Source organism: Cibotium barometz, chromosome 17, assembly GCF_041138505.1.
Source record: "Cibotium barometz isolate CiBa-2024 chromosome 17, ASM4113850v1, whole genome shotgun sequence".
Classification (NCBI taxonomy): Eukaryota; Viridiplantae; Streptophyta; class Polypodiopsida; order Cyatheales; family Cibotiaceae; genus Cibotium; species Cibotium barometz.
Window position 1 is genome coordinate 54,804,638 of NC_141062.1, and position 16,307 is coordinate 54,820,944.

General features: G+C 37.9%; 1 pseudogene; it reads right to left on the bottom strand.

Moving 5' to 3' along the window:
- Window positions 1-7,025: 7,025 nt before the first annotated feature.
- Window positions 7,026-7,643, bottom strand: LOC147630185 (uncharacterized; annotated as a pseudogene).
- Window positions 7,644-16,307: the final 8,664 nt, after the last annotated feature.

Consider the following 16,307-nt stretch of genomic DNA (forward strand, 5'->3'; position numbering starts at 1 on the left):
TAAATACTTGGATCTCAAATATCATGGGAATTTCTCTTTTTGCATAAAAATAAATTTACCAAAAATTACTCTTTTACCATTTAAATACTTGGATCTCAAATAACATGGGAATTCCTCTTTTTGTATAAAAATAAATTTACCAAAAATTCCTCTTTTACCATTTAAATACTTGGATCTCAATTATGATGGGAATTCCTCTTTTGGTATAAAAATAAATTTACCAATAATTACTATTTTCTCATAATCAATTAATTATGCATACTTACAAAAAATTTACTTCTCATGAATATGATGAAAATCATTCTTTTTGCATAGGATATCCAATCCTAGAATATGGTAGGAAGTCCTCTTTTAGCATTATGCATAAAAATAAGATATGTATTATTTTCTAAAAATTTTACCATAGCTTCACTGCTATTACTGATAATTCTCAATTTTTTTCTAAAGAATAAAAGCTTGTAATGAAAATTTGATCGTAGTTCCTCTTTTATGCTTAAAATCAAACTATGAATTTAAATCATAATTTTAACCATAATCATAAAATTAATTATAATTATCCCACTAGATTAAGATCATTCCATTATTTCTCTTTTCCCAAATTAATAGGATAATCTATTTCTCATTCATCAAAATCAATCAAAGTAGTTTTTAACTACTTATAAATAATTTAAAAGAAATAAGCATTATTTTGTTAACACAAAATCATAAAAATACCATTTTCTTAATCTCTAGCTTATCAAGCCTAGAGTTTAGCTTTGAATTAAGAGACTATCATTGAGAAGCATTCTTTTTCAAGGGATTTAGCCATAAAGATGGCTATTCTTTTAGAGAGAGAGATTTACTTAAAGAAAGCATTACAAATAAGCATAAAAATTAACTTTCTCTCTTAATTAAGCATTAAGACTATAAGGGAAAGCTTGATTTGAATTAAAACATTCATTTAGAAAGCTTCTCAAGCTTGAGAGGGGTTGAGAAGAACAAAGTAATTGAGATAAATTGAAAAAATCCATAAAATTTAATGTTACCTCCAAGTTTGGCTTGATTCTCTATTAGCAGCAGTGAAGCCCCCGACCAATCAATTGGTCCACCAAGAGAAGAAGAGCAACTCTAAGAGTTGTTGTAGAGAGAGAGAGAGAGAGAGATCTCCAAGCTTCCAAGAGAGAGGAAAATTTAAGGGATGATAGAAAATATGATTATTTTAATGTGATACTGGCATAGTATAGCTCCAATAATTTTTACAAAAGACTAAGGGTCTATTTATAGGTGAGGGAGGCCACTAACCAAGTCCAACTAGGTTCTAGAATTTTTCAAGTTCACTTTGACTCAATTTGGACAAGATTTTGATCAGTTTGGCTCCCTTTTTGATTTGGTTTGATCTAGGAGAGAGGACAGATAAAAATATCACATTATTCGAAAATATCTCTTTTTTTAGTAATATCTCATAATTTTTAACTAATAAACCTTGTACTCAATCAACTCTTCATCTTATCTGAGCATTTACTCATTTTTGGGTATTTTCTTTTATTCTTTTGGATTTATCTCATCCCAACAATTGGATTAATCCAATTGGCCCATTGGAACCGTCATTGGACCATGATCCAAAAATTTTTGAAAATATAGACCCTTAGGCTAAGGTCCCTTATACCATTTTCAATTAATTCCTAATGCACATTGGAAAGTTCATTTTGAACTTCTGTTTTAGGAGAATCCATTTTAGACACTAGGAGGATTTTTATATCCAAAGATATCTAAATTTTAGATTATCTCTCTAGATATTTTCTCTCTCTAGGTCAAACAGGGTAAAACAAGATCTTTCTTCTATTTCAGAGAGGGGAATAATTTCAAGAATAGAAGGGGAGGTTCTTACACCTTTACACCTCAAATGCTGGAGGGATGAATCTTACAAAATCAAAAAAATATCCATATCTCCAACATCGATCATCCAAGTATACCTACTCATCTTTGCCTTCATCTCTTGCATGAGAGGCAGGTCTAAGAAATTCTTTTAACATAAGCTCATCCTTCTCTAAAAAGAAATGCAATGTCGGCCCAACTCTTTGCATGCATTGGCCATGTTTCCTTTCCCTGCAAACACATCAATGATCGTGTCTCCTAGCCTTGTAAAGCAATGTATGAGAAACCTACAAAGCATTGAGAGTTAAATAAAACATTCATAGACTTACATCTCAATAAAGCACACACTTCACATAGGGACCTCATATAGATAACTTACCCACTCAAGCTTTTATTCCTCTCTGCACCTCCTCGAACAATGGCATTTTTGAAAGTTGACATTGGTTCCTCTCCAAGCTCCTCTCCAAGCTCTAACTCCCTCATTTAATTGGTACCAGAAATGCAAAGTTTAGGATATTTCGTAAATGCTTCTGCCTTGTTGGTAGATGAGTGGCTGACAATCATTATGAAAGAAAGAGGATAGCACTATCCATTCAACGTGCAAGAATGGAAACACACTAAAGTTATGTGGGAGCATAACTTAACCCATAAACATTTACAAATTCCATTGAAATAATGAAATACATTATATCTTTTATATTCATGTTGACTTACCACCTCTTTTGGATCCTTGTACATGTAGGAAGAGTTAATGTATACCATCAATGTACGATAGAAAGTAAACCCATGAGTAGCAGCTGCCTTATGGATCACAAGAAGGTGCTCTGGTAGATATGTTGTGACCATCCATCCCTCGTTTGCCACAAATTCCCTTGCAAACTTGAAAGTAGCTTTTGCTAAAGATATTCCATTCGGGAATTTGTTGGCCCATCTCACACTATGCAATTGAAAGTCAGCCCACATCATCATAGCCACTTGATCACTACTTGTGCATGCGTTCATGCATTCAATTGTAAGTGATCTACACTCTCATCCATTTCTAAGATTTCATTTGATTCTTGCATAAGTAAAAAGCTAGATATGTGGTGAGAGTAACTTGGCAATAAGGAGAAGAGGCCAAGGAGAGTGTCTTGAACTTTCTGTGCCGTGAGAGTGCCATGGGAAAGTGGTACGGAAAGGTATTAGGTACAATGGTGGTGGTAAAGACATGGACCAAACCCTTTCTCTTTGATTTCAAACTTGAGTAAGGAGATTGGAAGAGCTTGGCTGCAAGAGATCGACAATATTCAACGCACTACATCAACCTCCAAGTGTTGTCAATTGATGTATTTTGATGGGCGAAGTTTTGGCAAACAATGGACATAGCATTGTAAATGAAATTCATTTGAAGTTTACATTGAGATTTCATTACAAATACAAAGGAGATGCCATCAATTTTTTTGCAAAAAGGACATATGCATGTCACTTAGGGTTAGTTTTGGATTCTCAAGGATGGAAATTGATGTGTTGCATACTTTTGAATGGTTTCAAGGCATTGCCTAAATGTATGGATAGCAAGTGGAGATAACCTTAATTCAATACAAAAGGGTTGAGTATGTTTTCAAGTGGTTTACATAGCTTTATTCTACTCTCCAAGGGCTACATTTGGAGCCCTCAAGTGATCCATTTTGATACCGTTTACATCTCCAATCGTCAAGTCTCACAGCAAGGCAAAAGTGGTGCCCAATCAAAAACAACAAATTAAGATTGAGATTTGAGCATGTGGGTGCATTGTACATGCCAGTAGCTTCCCAACAAACCAAATAGCTCTTGATTTTGGCATTGTTGACTTGGTCAAATAGCAATAGTTGAATGGTCAAAGGGGTCTGAACAGAGGAATGTTATCGATCAAACTTGGTCAAAGTACTGACATGGATGTGTAGTGCTTGCTTTAAGCATTCCATCAAGCTAAAGATTTTCAAAATCGGATTTCATTGTTCAAGATTTGGTCACTTTTGTGTTGAAGTTGACTTTCCAAAAAAGTCAAAATAAAGAATAGTGCAGGATTGATCAAGTCAAAGGAAACTACATAAGTGGATAGAGCATTGAATCACCTCTCCATAGAGTCCAAGAACATGCAATTTGGAGTTCGAGAACTCATCCAACCAAAAATCCAGGGTAATTCTGGAAAGCCATAGGTAACTATGATAGTGAGGATGTGGAGAGGAAGATGACTATAACACCGACACTAACAATGGTTATAGCATGGACACCGACAATGGGAAGATCTCACATACATAGGGGGTGATGCGGAAGAGGTGGTCTATGCTTATGATTCTCTAGGAGATTGGGATGGTGTGGATTTTGGTGGCAATGCATATATGCCCATGATGACCATGCCTATGCCTATGATGACCGTGATGCCTATGACTATGATGTTCATGGTAATCATGATTCTTTTTATGAGGGCATGTATGACAATGAGGATCTGGTCTCAACGGCAATGAGGATCGAATCTACAAAAGTGAAGATGAGTTCCAACTTGGCACCGGCGAGGGTATTAATGCATGCGACCTTGTGGATGAACTTGATGAGAATGATCATGAAGTGGACTATGAGAATTTGGATACAAGGCCAGCAAGGAGCAATGCAATGCTAATGCCTAATGATAGTGGAAAATTGAGCATTCTGACGATCTCTATGCAAAATTCCTTTGCTAGAAGAAGAATGGACCAAAGGTTTCAAGCCATGGTTGACAAACCACAAGCCAATGAACCCTTTGTTAATGCTACTCATGCAAACACAACATTTATCTCTCAAGCTCATTTGCAACAACGAGATCGTGATGATGATCAAAGTTCTATGTTTGGAAAGGGGAACTTACCTCCATATTCAATGCAACAAGGTGGAACTTATGTGTTTGGTGTGCCTATGCATCAAAGTGGTTCATATGGGACAACTATGTTGGGGATGCCCATGCAACAAGGTGGGGCACATGTGTTTGGTATGCCTATGCATCAAGATAATACATATGGATCAAGTATGCCTATGGATGGTTACTCTTTAATGCACATGTGAAATTAAAGATACCCTTCACCCTTTTTTTAATCAATGAGCCACATTGTCAAACACTTTTCTCTTCAAAGGAGTGATTGGAGAAAGGCAATGCACAATGCTTGATGGTGAAGCTACAAGTGAAGCCAAGATAAGAAGGATCAATGTATATGAATTGTTGGTGCCAAGTCTTGGTTTCCCTATTGGTTTGAGTGGGGATAGAAGATCTATTATACACTCAATGTTGCTACACTTGGGTTTTCCCAAAAGCAATGGAGGATCTCCATTCACTTTCACATTTGACCAATGCATGGAGTGTGACTATGTGAGCCTTTATGCACACATTATGGGTGATGAATTGGAGTACATGCTTGCTATAAGATGAAGATACTTTATTTCTGAATTTTTCTCAACATGTCACCAATGTATCTGTGGGGTCAAAAGTGATACGTAAGTTGAAAATGGGAATGATTGGACAGCTTTTATAAGTGCTTTGATTGAGGAATTTTCAGCTCATGATATGATGCTACGAGATTATGAGGACATGGTCATTGTTGATAAAATTTTGGATGAGAAGTCATTTGTTGATGATGAATGGGATAATGACTCATTTGTTGGTGATACACGTGATGACCATGCTTTGGATGATTATGCATTGGGTGATGCATTAAGTGGCTCATGGAAGATTCATGATAATGCATTGTATGATTCATTTTCGAGTTTGCCTTGGAAGACATATGATTGTCTCTTATTTGAATTTGAAGGATTAGAGGATGTGGATCATGATGTATACAAGGAAGAATTGTCTCATGATGAGATTGTTTACACATGTGTTGATGGTCAGGCATATGTGCAAAAAGATCTTCTCAAGTGTAAGCACAATGAGCCGGTAGAATCTTCTATGGTTAGGTTTGCCACTTTGCTATAGTAATTGTCATCAATGAAAGTAAACACTTGGACCTTCCTTTTGCCAGTGAAAGTGGTGGTTTCCTATCAAAATAGGAGTTGTTCTAGGTTAGCCCTGACTTCTTAAAGGTTATGAACTTCCTCCAAGTCCAAGAGTGGCATGTATTGTGGATCTATCATATCTTCTTGAAGGTTGTGAACTTCCTCCAAGTCCACCTATGGTGGAGAGGCATGATCTACCCTTTGGGCACAAAATGCAATAATATTTGAGGAATGGAACCCACCACTTGGGTTACAATTCCATTTTGGCTTATGTGATTACCTTCACATGCAAGTCACTCCACCTACGGTGGAGTGGCATGTATTATATATATATATCATTTGGGCACAAAACGCAACAAGATTGAAGGAATGGAACTTGCCACTTAGGTTGCAATTCCATTTTGACTTATGTGATTGCCTTCACATGCAAGTCTCAGGTTTATAGCCACCTCATGTCGATGGAGGATGGTCCTCTATGTGCCCAAGAGTCACAAGTAGTGACCTTGCTAAAAGCCTCTATGACTTTTTTGTAGGTAGATACTTCGTACTTCACATTGTTATTGAGTGATTTTGGAGCATAAAAACCATAGGAAGAATTTGTAATGGCCAAAGTGTAAGGACGTGCTATGACAAAAGTGTCCATGTCTTCAACTCTCCCTTCATGAACACACCAATGAGTTGGAGACTCCTCTACATCACCAAGGATGAAAAGTGTGAGACGATGAGTGATTTCAATGCTTTGGGGTTGTTGTCTCCTCCTCCTCTCTAGATGACAAAAAGGAAAGAAGTTTTAAAGTCAAGAGGGATTTTCTTGATGCCAACCCATGGATCTTTGTTCTGAAAAAACCAATAAGCAAGATGTGAGAAGTGAAAAAAAAAGGTTTGTTAAACAAAGCTAAAAGCAAGATGAACAACTCACCGTGTTACCAAATAAGCAAGATGTGAGAAGTGAAAAAAAAAGGTTTGTTAAACAAAGCTAAAAGCAAGATGAACAATTCACCGTGTTACCAAATAACAACATGGGTTTTCTTGAGTCTGGGGATGGTAGAGCACTACCTCATCCCAATTGGAGAAGTTCAACTTTTCAATCATTATTCTCTGCATGTGAAGCATGGTTTTTTTGCCTAATAGACAACCAAAGAAATTAGAGCTAATGAAACAAGTAAAACTTCAAACAACAAAAGAGTCATTTAACAAACAAACCTTTCAAATTCTTCTCCCATTTGCTCTAGAGACACAAGTGACTTGCTGAACTTTTGACCTTTTAACTTTCCCTACTCATGTAGCTTAAAAATATTATCTTGTAGATCCCAAATTTCTCCATCACGAAAGGTAAGTTGAAAATAGTTATCATATTGTTTCACATTGGGCTTCTGACTTGCTCCATGACCACCTTTCTTTTTTAATTCAAGACCACACTTTTCACAAAATGAAGCTCAAAATTTGTCATCAATTTTATCACCACGCTTCAAGGAAACAATCCACTCATTATGAAATAACCTTACCTTTTGAATGAAAGTCATTTCCATTCGAAAGTATGAGTCAATATTATGGTTAAGGGCAAGTACCTTTGCCTCATCATTTGTTAAACCAGCTTACATCCAACACATTGCCGTTTTGTAAGTGTCAACATACTCATGTTTGACAACAAGCTCTTGCTTGGCAAGCAAAGAATGAGTGCCCCTAAGAACCCAATATCTGTAAGACTCAGCATTAGCCTTAACCCAAGATTCCTTATTAGGACACTATTGTCTATCCACCACTAAAACAAGCAAGGGTAACACAATGGCATTCGGGTTATTTTTCATTTTGTACTTTAGATTATGAACATGATGTTCAACACAACAACACGAACGTCTAAGGGTCTTCTTCCTATTTAGGGATCCACTGGTGGCACTCAATCACACTTATGGGAAAAAATATAGGCAAAGGATCCATCATGTTATTTTTCTTGACCCTCTCTCTTAAAAATTTGAAAGAGCTTGAATCTCTTGTGTTGGGTAAGGAGGAACTAGGACCGGATGGAACAATCTCTGATTCAGGAAGAAACTTAGAGTCCTTTGATTTACCTGACTTTTTGCTTCATTTCTTGCCTGTGAGATAGGGGTTTGCATCAATGGAGAGGGGGGAGTTCTTTCTCAACCTCCTCATCACTTGAAGAATTTGACTCTTCTTCTTCCTCTCCTTCCTCTTTGATGTAGTCACTTGAAGAGCTCTTATTATCTGAGCCAAAAACAACCCTCTAGCACCTCACTGTAGGCTCTCCCAAATGTCTACAACCAAAAACAATGAAATCCATGATATGTTTTTTTTTTAAAAAGAGACAAAAGTTCAAAAGAGAATGAGAAAATTTTAATTCTTACCAAGCCTTGAGTTTGCATTGCATCAATCACATCAATTTTTTTGTGCTCAGAGGATTTATTTCATCCATCTCAAAGTCTTTCAATAAAACAAGAACAACAAAGTGAGTGGAGTCATCACGCTCAATAAGAAAATATATCCTATTTTTGCCAGCAAAAGAGTACTTGTTAGAATCACTTGAAGATCCTTTGTGTTTTGTAACAATCAAAAGAGGGGTTGTTGACTCAATTAATTGCCCACACTCCCCATGATGCCCAAAGTTGAGTGTCCAAGCATGCTCGTACTTGCTTTTGGCCGGAACTTTATCCCATATGTCTTTTGCTTGAGAGCTTTGAAGGGTATCTTCCTCTCTCACAAGTTCTAGCTCTTGACTTTTTCCCTTTCTAACCTTTTGGTGATGCTCTTTGGTGTGCTGAGTCATTGGCTCGCGAGGGAATTATTCAACAGCAAGAAGCTCTCAACAAGATAAATGAGATGGACTTTCAAAAAGCCTCATTACTTCAAAACCCGGACTCCGTGGTGCGAGAACTAACTGAGAAGACATCAGTGCACCTGAGTGACCCCTTCTTGAGCTTGAATCGGGTTGAGGTTGCACAGAAGCTTGCTTTGAAGTTTTAGGCTCTTGTTGTATAAAAACCTTGAGATTGAGAAGCCATGACTTGCAAAAAAAAGAAATAACCATGGCTAAAAGTTAATCATGGATTCTAGAATCCATCAAAGAGGACAAAAAAAAAGAAATAACCATGGCTAAAAGTTAATCATGGATTCTAGAATCCATCAAAGAGGACAAAAGAAGTGATCCCTCATCAAAACTAGAATCCAAAAATAAGAAAAAACTTCAGATTGAGAAGCCATGACATGTAAAAAAAGTAACAACTATGGCTAAAAGTTAAACATGAATTCAAGAATACACCAAAGAGGACAAGAGAAGTGTGACTAGCAAAACTAGAATAAAAAAATAGTAGAAAGGAGTGGGATTCTAGAATCCTACAAAGCGGGTGGTTGATAATGCACATAGGTTAGTGCAAGCAACCAGGTTTGGTAGCCCAAAAATCTGTGGGTGATTGCAATAGAGTTGGGGCAAAGTATGTGGAGAGCTGATAGTGTGGATGAAACCATTCTTTGCATCCCTCAAGCCCCATCCATAGCAACCAGGTTTGGTAGCCCAAAAATCTAGTTGATTGCAATAGAGTTGGGGCAAAGTATGTGGAGAGCTGATAGTGTGGGATTCTAGAATCCTACAAAGCGGGGTGGTTGACAGTGCACATAGGTTAGTGCAGGCAACCAAGTTTGGTAGCCCAAAAATCTGTGGTTGATTGCAATAGAGTTGGGGCAAAGTATGTGGAGAGCTGATAGTGTGGATGAAACCATTCTTTGCATCCCTCAAGCCCCATCCATAGCTGAGAACAACTCAAAAGCTTCAAAAGATTCAACAAAAAAGCTTCAACATGGGCAACCAAACTTCAATGCAACTGTGTGTGATCATGCGTAGCTGCGTGTCATCTTGGGCGTCGAACCTTCAAAGCATCAAACCTTCAGATCATCAAACCCTCTGGCAAACTCTAGCATATCCCCCACCAAACAAAAAGCACACATGCAATCCTCCTCTCTCATCTGCAGTCCCCTCTTATCCGCAACCCACACATCAACAAGAGAAAACCAACATGCTTTTGTGGCCAAAACCGTCGAGAGAAGAAGAGAAGGTGCAAACACAAAAGAATTCTTGGTTTGTTTTGTTTAAGGTGCAGACTGCTTGGAGTGGCTGACCCGCTCCTCCTTTCTCTATCTTTGAAGCATAAAAATGAGCTCCCCCCTCCCTCTCTCTTTGAAGCATAAAAATGAGCTCCCCCCTCCCTCTCTCTTTGAAGCATAAAAATGAGCTCCCCCCCTCCCTCTCTCTGCTTGCGGTAGGCCTCCCTCGCCTAATCCCTTGGTGGACAGCGAGTTAAGCACCCTATACAACCGCTCTGTAACTTTGGCCTTGGCCTCCCACCACCCATGTGCCCTGCACGATGGGTTGAGTGTGGTGGCAGATTATGTAGCCCCCCCCCCCCCCCCCCCCCCCCCCCCGAGCCCTAGGGAGCCACACCTTGCAGCTCACCGCTACTCTCTTCAACGTGCCTACCCACCCCTCCCCCTTTTACCTTTCAGCCCTTTGACTCCATGTGACCTCCGGGCACCCCCTCCCATTGTTCCGCGCCCGCCTTTGCCTCCCTTGCACACATCCACCACCAAGCTTCTAGCCATCTCCTCGTTGCCTTCTCTACCTATTCCATATTAGCGCATGCACAAAAAAAAGTGCATGCTTTTGTGGCCAACTCTTGCATAGTAATGAGCAAAGAAGAGAAGCGAGCTTTTGTGGGGCCAGCGCAAACACAACAAATCACCAAATCTTTAAGCGAAAACAAACCATGTAAAGTTTGTAAAGCAAAACGACTCACCTCCTCTCATAGCATGCGCACGCGCAATGCTGTAAGGAAAAAGGTCGATTCTCCAAAATAAAATCTTTAAATCTTCATAAGGGCAAAAAGCTTCAACATGGGTAAGATAGCTTCAACAGAGCTGTGTCTTAGCTTAGGGGTTTTACATAAAAGCAACTGCACTAAAACATCAAATCAACAAGGCAGTCTCCACCCACTTAATAGCTTTCTCCTTAACAAGCTTGCATGTTTTCTCTCCTTCTTCCTCACAAACCCTTATGCTTTTGGTGCTTTTTGGATTTCAGAATCCACTTCTTCTGTCAAGTCAGATTCTAGAATCCACTTGTTGTGTCAAGCTAGATTCCAGAATCCACTTCTTCTGTCAAGTTGGATTCCAAAATCCACTCCTTGTGTTAAGTTAGATTCTAGAATCCACTTTTGTGTCAAGTTGGATTCTAGAATCCACTTCTTCAAGGAGGCTAGATTCTGGAATCCAATTTTGCTCTTAAGTTGGATTCTGGAATCCAGATTTTCACAAAGTAGGATTTTGGAATCCACTTTGTCTCACAAGATGAGTAGGATTACTAGAATTTACTCAAAGCAAAGATTTTAAAAAATAACTTGCACTTCATGTTTTTTCTTTAACCAAATAATTAGATTTTAACAATAATAAATAGTTTTCTCAAAACTTTGGATTTCATTTCACAAATAAAAATTTACAAGTTTTTTTTACAAAAGTGCAAAAAGGATTTTGGAATCCACATGTTTTTTTAGACCATTATTTTTCACTCCAAAATTTCAAAAATAGAATTTAGAAAAGAGTAAATTTTTAGTTTAAAAGTCTAAGTAACCAACATGATTTTAAAAAAAATCATAGTTTTTTAGGTGAAAAAATGTTTTGTTTTTTTTATTTGTAGTTGTAAAATATTTATACTTTTTATTTGTTTTATGATTTTTAAGCAATGTAATAAATATTACTCCTAAAAATTCAAATTTCAAAAGACACGCTTACCTTCTTGAAGTAGAGTTTGCACAAAAAAAGACATGTTTGCAAAGAAGATAGTCGAGTGCTCCAAAGCTCCAAACACAACTTGCGTACCTCTCCCTCCCCTTTTAAAGCGTCATAGTTTTTAAATTTAGAATTATTTATTTAATTAATATTAAAATTATTTTCCATTGAAAAAACAATAACCCTACTAAGGCACCCCTTTAGAAGTCCAAGTCAATTCATTTTGATTGTCACACTCTAACAAATGGCGCTTCTAAGTAGTCCTAGCAATTCACAACCCTTTGGCCCTTCTATCACACTAACACCTTCTGTAAACACAAATTTGAATGCTAATGAAGAAACTCCTTGTTTTAGACGGTGCTCAAGAAGAGTTTCTTTTGATGTGGTCAACCAAGAATGACAATAGCTTAATGGGAATGTAGTAGTCAATGAGAGAGACTGTGAACAACAACAACCTCGAAGAGCAAGAGGTGAGAGAAAGCAGCGGCTTCTTCAAGGCTAGCGATTGGAGAGACATGTAGAGATTTTGGTTGTGCTAGAAATTGTTTGAGGAGCTTAGGATTTCAGAAAATCCAACTAGAGCATAGGAATTTTTTTAGTTTAAGGAGAGGTCCACAAAATGTGTTCTTAAGGTCTTGTGTCTACACTCCACCTTGTCAACTAAATATGTGGTCTCAGATGTTCTAGTTTGCAGAGCAAGTTTCTTAAAGGTATTTGGTATAAGCAGTTTGAGAATTTAAAAAATCTTAGCATGAGAGTATGTTCCTCCCCTTGCTTAGTTCTAAATTAATGCTAGAAACTATGATCATTGAGTTGTGCAAATGATGGCATGTTAGTGGCCTCGTTGGTTGCAAAGCATTTGAAATCATATGTTTCTTCCATGATTTTGATGGAGGGCTTGGGAACATATGTATCCTCTAACAAGGTGCAGATCTGGGGAAGGTGCATTTTTCTTTGCCAATTTAATTGAGAACCTACTAAACATCTGGTCATGTGTGTGTCCCACCAAAAAAAACCCAATCTTGACTTTCTTGAATATCTTCTTTTGTACTAGCATATTCAAGTACACAAGGAGAACTTGGTTTTTTTTCTTTGCTAGTGTTATCCAGTTTAAGTAGAGAACGGGTGGTAGTTTGCCTTGCCATTCGCCTACGATGTTTTGAATGATGGTGATTGTAAAATTAGGATCATTATGAATGTTAGGAAAATTAACAAAGATCCTTGATGACATGGCACCATTGAAAACTAAGGCTCCTACAACATGGAGTTGGATAAAATTTTCTTCCTTGAGATTCTTAGGAGGATGCATAAAATGAGGCAACATGGTTTTCTTTTGATCCATGCCTTCAACGACAAGGCCTAAATATTTCTCCTTCTTCTCTAAACACTTTTTCCTGTGCTTTACAAATTTTTGGCACTCTGTGCTCTGCTGCTCCATGTGGATCTTCAAGGCATGTAGAATGGGCACTGCAAAAGAGATTCAAGAGTGCCAATATTTTTTCAATATAAAAAATTAATTCAAAATAACCAACACAGCCACTTTAAAAGATCTAGAAATTAAAACTTAACTTACATTTTTCTTCTGTAGTCTTTACTATGTCTCACTTTGCTTTCAACTCCGCACATATTTGGCAAACACCCATCTTGCTCTTCTTGGAATTTTGATGTGAAAGAAATCTTGTCTCCATATTCTCAAGAAAGAGGGAAGTGAGAGAGTGGGTTAAAGTTCCTTTTTGTGACTCCACATATAAATTATATACTTCTCTTTTAGTAAAATTGTTGGGGAGATGTGTGAAGTTTGAGTTAGGTAGTGCTTCTTTGTTGAAGGTGATAAAGTTTCCCAACCATTGCTTTAGGAAACAATATTGGGGGTTTCATGTGTGCCCAATGTTAAAGAAAAACTTTCTTGGGTCACATTTGTGGTCCAAAAAATACTCAAACTCTGAAGATTGGTTGCCTAGAGGGTTTGAAGTTCTTACTATTTGTTCCTTGTTGTGAAATTAAATGAGCAAAGTACATGCTGCTCTCTACAACGAGTGAGACACAAAAAGCTAAGAAATAAAATCGCTCTATTGATTTTCTGCAATGCTTGAAATAGATCAAGGAGACAATACATGCTGCACATGTGTATTTTCCAGTGAGCTCTCTGGCGGCATGGTGGGAGAATTTTTTTGCAAAGTAGGAGAAGTTGGTTGAAGAGTTCAGGGATGACACATTTCACCTATAACATGCATTTATGTGGCATGAGAGTGGTCTTAGTGAAAGAAGTGATAATGATGTAGCTGTTGGTGTCAGTGATTTGCCAGTTTCAGCAAAGTTATTATCACTTGTTCATGGAGAAACAAGGCAAATGTATGTTGGTCCCAAGAAGAGAAGAAAGCGTCGACAACAAAAAAACGAAATGTGGGAAGGAAATGTAAATGAGCTAAGTGAGGGTACAATGATTGCAGTTCTTGCTACCAACAATGAAAATGATAATCCATTTTGGCTTACAAAAGTCACAAAGGTTTTCAAAGAGCATGATATATTGAATGCTATGGAAGTGCATTGGTATCGGACAACTAGAGAAGATCCTCTCAAAGGCAAGTACGATCCTGAGATGCTGAAACAAAGCAGAAAGGGGAAGAAAGCATGAAGTTGTCACTGTGTGGACACACTCAATCTAGAGGATGTAAAAATCCTTGTGTATGGGTTTGATTTGAAAAAATATGGTCACTTACGCAAGAAAAGCATAGAGATATCAAAGCAAAATGTCAAAGATGCAAGGAGAAGTATTTGTTTTCTGCAATTATTGTTATTTTTTTTGTACTCAAATTTCCATGGAATGTGATGGTTTTGGTTTGGTCTAAATCAAGTCTTTTTTTGAGAGTTCTCTTGATTTAAGTGATCAAATGCATTCTAAAATGTCTGAAAAGATAGCAATATTTATTAATTTTTTAAAGCCCACCTACATAAAAAGTGATTTATTTTAAACAATCTCTAAAAAGTCATCATTTTTGGATGTTTTTTTGGCAAAATGGACTTGAGTAGTAGTTTGCACAATTTGTGGTCGTTTTTCATGACTTGGTGTTTACAACCAAGTGATAGTAATGCACAAATGCGAGCATGAGTAGATTTTTCTATGACATGGTTGAGCTAATGACTTATTGTTGGTAAGTCCATAAACGACCCTTGCATTAACAAGGTTAAAATAGGAGGAGAGAAATCAAGACATGTTAGTATGAAAATCATCATGAAAGAAAGGAGATGGTAAAGATGTGTGCAAGGAAGAGGTTCTCTATTTGGGTGGTGCATATCGGAGAGGCTACTCTAAAAGAGGCTTGGGGGTTAGTGTTGAGGGTGGCTCTTAGACGGTGGTATCGTTTTTTTAGCACTCTACCCTCCTCCTCTTCTTTTTCCTCTTTAACATCCTTTTGTCTTTTACGATTTCGTCATTAAATGTTGGGAAAAAAGGAAGTCAAAAGCATGGAGAATCACATCAGCATCATCTTCTTTAATGTTTATGGATAGGCCACATGCCTAGGAGGTTATTATAGACTCTAATGCATAGAAGTAAGATTTTATATGGTTGGTACTCCTCAAAGTTCACCCTCTTCATCCAAGTTGAGCAAGAAAAAAAAGTAATTTGAGGTTTTCTCATAACAATCTGAAAGATCCCTACCCCCTCCACGCAACGGATTCGGGGGTGCTAGCAGTGAAAGTAGCACTTCTTGCACAGGGCAGGATCCCTCACTCGGGGCCTCACCCACGAATATCCGGACAAGAGACTAATCCCTTGGTTCTTCGAAAAACGAACCCGAAAAACTTTCCCCTACCGAAAAGCACGGGCGATTCCTCGAGGATATTTGTACTCTAATGTAGTCAGGGTCATTAATAACCAAACTGATTTGACCGAACCTATGAGTCACTTGGTCAGATCAAGGAAGAAACTTGCACTTGGATCATAGAAACCAACGCTTTTTTTCCCATCAAGAGGCACAACCGTTGATTCTTTTTCCATAGAACAATTACTATCCGGGATTTATTTCATCTATCGTACTATAACAGAATTGAGTCTCATTTTACGGATCCATCAGTCCCCAGCCTCAGTCCCATGGGTTAGCCAACTGCCCAACCACTGTAGTGATGGGATCCAATTAGGAATTTGGTTAGGTTTTATCCCGGGTACCAGGGACAAGAGTTCCCAGGCCCCCTAGCCGGATATTCATGCAAATTTAATGCCAATCACACCAGTTACACACCCAATATGAAATTACCTTTTTCACAGGTTCAGCTATCTTTAAAACAATCATTTAATGAAACCATAGTGTCACTGATCATAATCCTCCAAAATATCCAGTTGAATCCTTATTTCCAATCATTCTTTCATCGGTGTACCTATGGCATCATTGGCAACCAGAATGCTCACCACCTGTCCACTCAGGGCCTTTTCGATAGTTCCTAGCTCATAGTAACCGGCAATATATTCACATATCAAAAATGGAATCTCCGTTGAAGATCAGCAAGATCAACCAACGGATCCATATGAAAGAGCCATGGACTCATCCGTTGAGGACCAGTAAGGTCAATCAACTAGATCCATGCCCAAATTCAGAAAACAACTCTTACTCCTTGTTCCAATATCTTCCCCGATGCACGTGTGGGTATCTTCGGCGACCCAGAGCCCAAGCATCGTATGGTCA